The sequence below is a fragment of the Octodon degus genome, unplaced genomic scaffold (assembly GCF_000260255.1).
Source record: "Octodon degus isolate 3935 unplaced genomic scaffold, OctDeg1.0 scaffold00038, whole genome shotgun sequence".
NCBI lineage: Eukaryota > Metazoa > Chordata > Mammalia > Rodentia > Octodontidae > Octodon > Octodon degus.
Genome location: NW_004524614.1, coordinates 10,787,606 through 10,796,239, shown reverse-complemented (window position 1 = coordinate 10,796,239; position 8,634 = coordinate 10,787,606). Strand labels below are relative to the sequence as shown.

The following is an 8,634-nucleotide window of genomic DNA, read 5'->3' as shown; positions in this document are numbered from 1 at the left end:
CTTGCCTGGCACAGAGCAGCCTGGCCCCACCTCAGTCCCCTTCTATCTGATTGAAAGTTAACTTTTACCCAATATGCCTTACCAAATTGCCCATGAAAAACAACTATTTCAGAATTGAAATGATCTCTGCTTATAAATAGCAAGAAAAATAAAAATATAAATAGCATTACAAAGAGAAGAAATTTAGTCTTTTTAAATCTTTTTAAAGATTTCTAGGGCCAGCCAAATAGCTCAGCAGATTAAAGCACCTGCAAACAGGCACAGAGGCTAGAGGTTCTATCCCCGGGCCTGCCGTGCCAACCTTGCCCTGGGAGCACACTGAGATGGCAATTGAGAATGGGCATGGTGGCACACACCTGTAATCCCAGCTCTTAGAAGGCTGTAAACAGGAGGATTACTACAAGTCTGATCTAGTAATGAGACCCTGAACACCCTGTAGACCCTTCCCAAAAAAAAAAGAAAGATTTCTAACCACCAGGGGTGAGCACAAACAAGTTCTTACGTAAATTTGAAGGACTTATATAAAGTAATTCTTTCACCTCCATAAAGTGAAGAAAAGGATGATTTATGGATGTGTATAAGCAAAGAAGACCCCAGACCTTTGGACTGGACACTAAGAACAGTTCAGATTTCCACAGATGGAGGGGGAGTGGGAAAATATCTAAGACAGGAAATCTCAACTGGTGAGAGAGTTTGGCACATGTTCTGGGGGCATAAGTCAGTTATAAGGATGGCCTTCAGGATGGAGTTAAATGAAGCAATAGCAAATGGAAAAGCTGGAAGGGGAAAAAGGAGAGTTTTGCAAAGCCAAACTCTTGGCAAGGCTGATGATGCACCATCAAAGTTAAGACACCTTAGGTGCTACAACACCCAGTAAGTGCCACCAATAAAGCTGTGGCAAGTCACTGACTGCAAGATCTTCACAATTTTATTTTTTTCATCCATCAGGTAAAATTTATTGACTGTTTTCTTTTTTAATTAATTTTATTAAGAAACAAATAGCAATGAGACAGTTTCAAAACCAATTAGTAGGACAGTTTCAATAATTAATATCTTGCATATTGTTGTCTTCATAGTGGTTATTCATAGTAAAAGATGCGGACAGGATATCCTGTCCAAACACTATTAGTACAAATCTTTCTTCTCATTGAATTAAGAAAAAGTAGATGTGTATCTATCCTACTATTTTGAGTATACAGATACAAAATGGTCCTTCCTTTGTATCCCTTTTTTTTTTTTTGTTTAGTTTTGTCAGAGATGGGTATTCCATTGAAATTTAAATATTGTAGGTGCATCAATTCAGCAAAATAATCTAATATACTCCAGTAATCCATAATAGTAGTGGGTTATCTGTAGGACTGGCAATGTCAGAAGTTGTTAACTTGAGCCTTTCATAGCTCAGCATATTAATATGGCTTTACTTTTTATACTTAATTTTTATACTATTCTGCTGGATGGTTAAGACCAAGATAAAGCAAGACCTATCTAACAAGAAATGTAGCTTCTGTATCTGCAAGGCCAGTCAAATCCCCTCAGGATTTACCCTGAAACCTGTACCAGTTTACAGATACTTTGTCAGTGTCAGCCACGTGGATGAGTTACGGCCATTGCTTGACCAGTTTGCTCTCTGTGAAAGGATCGTCACAATTTTAAAGATGCTAAAATCACTAAAAAATGCAGCTATAAGCTTTGCCTGCTGCCTTGTGCCTGCCCTGCTTTGTCACGGTCTGCTTCTCCCCTGCGAGGCTCACCTGCTGTACCACCGCAACCTCTACAAACTGTGAGCCAAATAAACCTTCCCTCTTTAAAAAAAAAAAAAAATGAGCTATAGTCAACATGTCTCTCAAAGTTTACATGGATGAAAATTAATCCACAATGCAACAGTGTTGTTGGGAGACTGGGTCATGAAGGCACTCCCTGCTGGATGGGTTAGTGTCATTATCACAGAAGTTGGTTAGTTATCAGAAGAGCAGATTTGTTCTAAAAGCAAGTGACTCACCTTGTGTGCTCATGCTTGAACTTTCTCACCTTTCTGCCCTCCTTCATGTGGCAGCGCATCTCAGAGACCCCCTCCGAGCTTCCCAGGCCCCCTCCAGAGCTGTGAGAATAGATTTCTTTTCTTTATAAACTATCCTGGCCTGTGGTATTTTATCATAGAAGCACAAAGTGTCCTGGGATACACATCCTGGAACTGATGAGACACTTTAAGTGAGGCGATTGAAACTCTATGGCTAGAAGGAAGCATAAAAAAGGATTTCAATAAAACAAGATGCTTGGCTTCAGGACAAGAGCACTGGCTCTGACGTTATGCACCTGAGTGAGGCAGGTATTGGGGGTCAATGGGCCTTGTGGTGCCTGTAAAATTCCAGCATCCTACTCTGGGGCACCGAAAGCCATGGCAGAAGGGCACAGCCGTCATGCTTGAGCTGCACAGCTTGATCTGTCCAGGCTATACAGGCTTGTCACAAAAGCCTCTGCAGGGGAAGGAGAGGGACAAAGCTCAGAAGCTTCATCTTCTCTGTTCTCCCAGAGCATACAGCCCCACAGCCCCACTTCACGCTAAGATGGCACTGACCTGTTCACTCCCTTGGCAGGTCAGGCACAGCTTAAGAAAATTGAGGTGGACAATGAGCTGTTTCATAGTGATGCATTTTCTAGAAGAATCAGAGGGGCCTTCTTCCATTTTCATTCTTAAGATAAAATGCAATGAAAAACATAACTGAAAGAGTCCTGGCTTTGAAGTCTAGAAAAATCTATTCATTGAATTTTTAAGAATAATCTGTAGACAGAAAGGGGGAGCTATAGATCTTAATTTAAGACTGAAAAGCACCCTTTCTGAGCTGCTCCAACACTTCAACACACACACACACCGGTGAGACAGTGGACTAGTTGCAGGAGAAAAATAGATATTATTTTTGATTATGAGATTTTAGCTGTCATGAGATTTTCAGGCATATCCTAGAAATAGGTGTTTTTAAAATTTATTTTATGCAAGATTATTGCTGGCTATACATTTGTCTACATTACAGGCACCATTAGATGTAGAGGCACCAAAGCAAGGTATTACATGCATATTTCATTAGTAGATAATTATGTTCCTTATAAGTGGTTTCTAAATAAGACCATTTCACATTATGATGTTTTCTTTGCCTATTCAGGGAATCAAAAAGAAAGTTCTTTGCTATCAAAGGAGCACATTTTTAACCTCTATTATATAGTCAAAGAGATAAACTAAAATAATGATAAAAATATCATTATTTTGAATATGTATAATTTTTTTAATGCATACTAGATTTAAGGAAAAAAGACTGCAAAGATGTTTCTAAATATGTCAGGTATAACAAAATACCATGAGGAAAATTTGATAGCAGGGATGGATTTTAAAAATCAATAATGAAGTCATGCTGTTTAAAATGCTAAAATCATTTTTCACCCAAATGAAAAAAGAAAATTGGATGTTAACAAAGGCCAGAAAATAGCTACCAACAAAGGAGCTGCAAGAGCCCGGCACTTAGAAAAATCAACAGGCACTTCCTGAGCAATGTGGCAGGTGCTAAGGACAGAACAGTGAGGGGGTCTACTAGGTCTACTAGAGCTTAACGCCAGTTCCTGTGCTCCTAAGTTCAGACACGCTCTCGTCCATGCACACACATACTCACACGCACAATGAGGCCATGTGTAGAGGGGAGTGAGGAAGTTCTCAGAAAGACTGCATAAAGCAACAGCTAAAAGCACAGACTTTGCGAATCCTCATCCTACTAACTTTGACCAATTCTTTAAAGCCCTATGTTTCAGTTTTCCTAACTGCAAAATAGAAAAGATATGAGTACATAGGAATGGTGTAAGGGTCCCATAGATTAATACATGTAAAGTGCTTCAAACAGTAATGGGCACGGCACAGGCTTTATCAGCTTCCAACTACTATACATTTCTTCTCCAGTAAAAGTGCTGTTCAGGGAGCTTCTGGGGACACCCTTTCATTTGTAATACTTCCTGATGTAATGACACCCCTATTTAACTGTACAGCCCCACCCCTAGACAATAGTGGGTGTTTAATCCATGTTATTTGCACCCTTCCCTTTCTGTTCCCTCCTTAAAAATGCAACTTTCTCTCAATAGCTTGCCAAGCGGCTCCACTGCCAAAAATGCACCATTGTTCCATCCTCATTTGGAAAAGGAAGGCTACGATGCTTATGGATGGAATTTGATTTTGCTATATTATCCTACCTCTCTTTTTAGTGAAAAATAAAGATTATCTTTTTCTTTTAAAATTTCCTTAATTTTAAATTTTCCCCTGTACATTTTCTTACATTGCTGGTTTCTTTACTTCTAATATACTTTCATGATATATAATCTGCACTAGCACCAAATTTGGTATTTGGATCTTATAAATGATGCAAATAAAATGCCATCTTTTGCCAAACAGGTTTGAGGACCTTTGTTTCAAGATGAGGTGACGGGTGCTGGGGGGGAGGGGGGGAGCTCTTGTGGGTGTTTTGTGATGCAAAGGAAAGAAGAGGGAGAGAGGATGAACTCAGATTGTGAAAAGCAGTAGCATTAGATACTCTGTTTGAAGCAATGAGAGAAATTTCAGGAATCACAGCACTCTGAGTCCAGATTACTCTGATTTACCAAGTAGGGTTATTCTAACAAAGGACATATATAAGAGAGTCCTGGAGAAGAATTTGGGGGAGGGGCCCTGCCTGGCAGCTGCCTACTTCTGCCTTTCCAGAAGCCAGCTTGCCAAGCCCAACTGACAGGGAAGGTCACCAAGTGTCTGTGGCCAGGGCTGGGATGGCCACGGGAACAAGTAGGATGAGGGACGGTGGTGTTGGGCAGGGATGACACTGAAGGAAAATTTACAAATTCTCTTTTTCCTGAAGAGCAGTGATCAGTACGCAAGGCTACTGTGAAGGGCCCAGGGCATGCAGCTCTGGAGAAGATGAAATGCCCTCGAACAGGAAAGAATAAGTCTCTGTTCAGAACAGTGTCAGGGGCCCCAGAGAGACAGCAACTCAGTGACCAGCACCCATCACACAGTGCAGACGCAGGAACACCTGCCCTAGGATGAACAGCTGGAGTGACGTTCATAGCTCTGATGCTTTTCTGTGGGGCTCCACCTTAGATGATGCTTCAGCTTCTTCAAACTTGAAGTCTAGGAACAGGGGCCCCTGGGGCGGGCTAACACGGTGATTGAGACTGGGTGTGGTGGCACGTGCCTGTAATCTCAGCACTTGATAGGCTGTAAAACAGGAGAATCATTACAAGTGTGATCTAGTAGTGAGACCCTGAACACCCTGTAGACCCTTCCCTGAAATACAGAGAGAGAAAAAAAAAAAAAAAGAAATGCAAAGTCTGAAGTATAGAGGGAATGAAGGAGTCATAAGAACTGCACATGATCCATTTTCTTGTGAAGGCTCATTTCAGGTTCCCATGGTCAGGACCCTGCGGTAGATTCTGACGCTATCTGGCGCTGTCCTGGTGGCCTTGAACACCTGACTTCAGCATTCATCTTGCTCCCCACCTTCAATAAGGTGCTCTGGACACCATGCCTCCACCAACTGTTGACCCTTTCAGTACCTCTCAGCTCCCTCTGTCACTTGTAGCCCCAGTTTGTCACATCACCCACTGCCTTCTCTGTGCCTACCCTGCCTCCAGTCCTTATGCCCAGTCTCTTCCCATCCCCACCTCATGCAGACCCATCCCTACCCCCACATTCATGTGCTTTGCAGCTCATGTTCTAGGCAAAGAATGAAAGTGAGATTCATTAACTAGTAAAATATAAAAAAGATCAGATTCTGTGCACCTAAAATGATGCTCTGACAGTATTCCTCCCTCCAGTGATGCAGCACTTGCCTAAAGCATGCTCAGTGCCCCTCTGGGGTTGCCTGCAAATACTTACCATCCAGAGAAGAGTACTCCTCTCAATGGGTCGCATCAGAGATACTCATCCCAGTTCAATCCAAAAGCGTTGGACATGGCTAGACATGAAATTCAATGACTGGGCTTTTTTTGTCTTACACTTACTATCTACTAACTTGGCCAGTTCAGATGTAAACCCACAAGCCTCCAGCACTTCCATTTTTCAAGAAAAATAGTAATAGCTGCTATAGTTTGTAGGGATCAAATAAGTAACTATATAAGAAAGCATGTTTAGGACCAGGGCTCAGTGACACAAGGGCCTGCCTGGCAAGTGTAAGGCCCTGAATTTGATTCCCCATACAATAAAGAAGGTATGTATGACAGCGTACAATGCTGTATTGGATTTTTAAAATATTTTTCTCTCTTCTCCAATTCCTCCTGCTAATTTGGGTCTTATTTGTTTTTATTTTTCTAGTTTCTTGAGGAAACTAGAAAATATAAATAAATAAAATATAAATATATAAATATATATTGTTTATACTTGAGATCACTCCTTTTTTTTTTTTTTTTTGTACTGGAAATCAAACTCAGAAAGAACCTTGTGCTTGCCAAGCAGGCGCTTAAATCACTGAGCTATCTCTTCCCACCTCCTGTCTCTTAAGGTAGGCATTTATCACTATAAACTCCTCTTAGAGTAGCACCCCATAAGTTTTGGTATTTTATACTTCCATTTCTATTTGTTTTCAATGTATTTTTATTTCCCTTTTGTGGGTTTTTGGGTCTTTTTGGTTGTTTGCTTGCTTGTTTGTTTATTTGTTTGGTTTTTGGATACATTGTTTGGTCAGAAGTATGTTTTTTAACCTCCATGTATTTGTGAATTTTCAAATTTTCCTCCTGTTATCAATTTCTGGTTTCATTCATTGTAATAAGAAAAGATAATTGATAGACTTCAACTTTCTTTTTTTAAAAAATTATATACTTGTTTTATTTGTTTGTGATATCCTCAGAGACCAAAAGTAGATCTGATGATGGCTGAATTTAACAAAAAAAATATTAACCTCAACTTCACTTTCCTGTCATTCAATGGCAATATTCAAATGTTAAAAGGAACATAAAAACAAATATGCACACAACTGCACAGTTTCATAAAGGTCTATTTCCTTATTGGTGGGTAGCTCTTTTAACAGTTAAATACATTTAAATAACGTATAGGTGACTGCATGACTGCAGCATTGGTAACTCGATAACGAATTCAACTAGAAACCAACTAATAAGGTAACTGTCTAAATATTTAAAATACAGCTCTTGTTTAGATCCTCTGTTTGATCAACTTCTTCGGGGAAAATAAAAGCCTGCTGGTCAAACTGGAAATATATTAAGGCCAAATCTGATATCCACTGCCAGAGGTCTCTTTCAGCTGGATTAAGCCTCCAATTCGAGGGCAAGCCCAAGCTTGTGGCCTCCAGCATTGATGTTCTTCCCATCCACCAGGGCAGACAGTGTAAGCTTCACACCAGGCCTCAGTGTCTGAGAGTAACCCACGCCAATCAAACTAGAGTCGTTGCCCTTTGCAGAAAGGGAAGCAGTGGGACCCAACTGATACTTAGCTGCAATGCCAAAGCGAGCGCTCTTGGTACCTGATGTCCAAGCAAGGTTTACTGAAGTGTCAAGATCGTCACATACTTGCTGATAGACTGAGCCTCCAAATTCTGTCCCATCATCGACATTAGTGTGTAGCTGGAAGTCCCCAGTCCTGTAGCCCACTGCAAAGTTATTCCTTGTCAGCTTGGATTTGACACTGTCACAGGTTATCTGGTGCCCAGCAAGCCAGCCCTCATAACCAAAGACAGCAGATCTGTGGACTGCTGGCCCAGCAAAATCAAAGTCAACATCACAAGCAAGGTTTATACACTCCCTCTTGGAAGAGGACTTGATTTTACCACTTTTCTTTCCCGTGTTTGGTGAGAAGGTAATATCAAATGTCAGTTTTAAACCTTGACAAATCTGATCTTCCATTGCGATTTCTATCCCCAGAGTGTTATCAGTGATCCACTTCTCTGTGACAGTCAAGCCATACTCACACCATCTATATTTGGTCTCCAAGCTCCCCGTAACTTCACCAGTGTCTGTGTTAGAGGAACCAGATGTTGAGCATTTCACACCACAGCACGACTTCGTTTTCACATCCAGTTTCACCAACCCAAAGCCAAATCCTTTGTTGAAAATATCTCTGGCAGCTTTGCCAAGGTCAGCGTATGATGGGGGAATGCACATCTGCCGCGCACAAGTCTGCCCGTGGGTCACCATGGCGAGGTCGCTGGAGGAGGTGGCTTGCTGGTCTCCTGAGGGCGCCGCCGCAGCCGCCCCTCGGCTCACTCAGGCTCCGGCTGCGGCTGCAGCTCCTGGAGGGCGAAGTGAAGGAGACACCGTTCAGCCCGCCGCAATCCCGTCCTCCCCCAGCCAGGATCCCGCCGCTGCCCCCCGGGGCTGCCCGCTGCGCCTGTCCTCACAAGGCCGCCCGCTGCCGGCTCCAACCAGCTCGGAAGAGGCCACGTAGACCGAGGGCACCTTCGCCCGCGAGGTGGGCCGCTTCCGTGCGTCTCAACTTTCTTAAATTTGGTAAGACTTGTCTTGTGGCCTAACATACGATTTATTCAGAAGAACCTTCCTTATATGCTTGAGAAGAACATATATGCAGCTACTTTTGAAAGAATATTCATTTCTGTTAGCTCCATTTGGCCTAAAGTGTAATTTAAGTCCAATACTTCTTTA

The 8,634-nt window shown here is 42.0% G+C and overlaps 1 pseudogene; it reads right to left on the bottom strand.

The window, feature by feature from the left end:
• Positions 1-7,204: 7,204 nt before the first annotated feature.
• LOC101583239 lies at positions 7,205-8,259 on the bottom strand (annotated as a pseudogene).
• Positions 8,260-8,634: the final 375 nt, after the last annotated feature.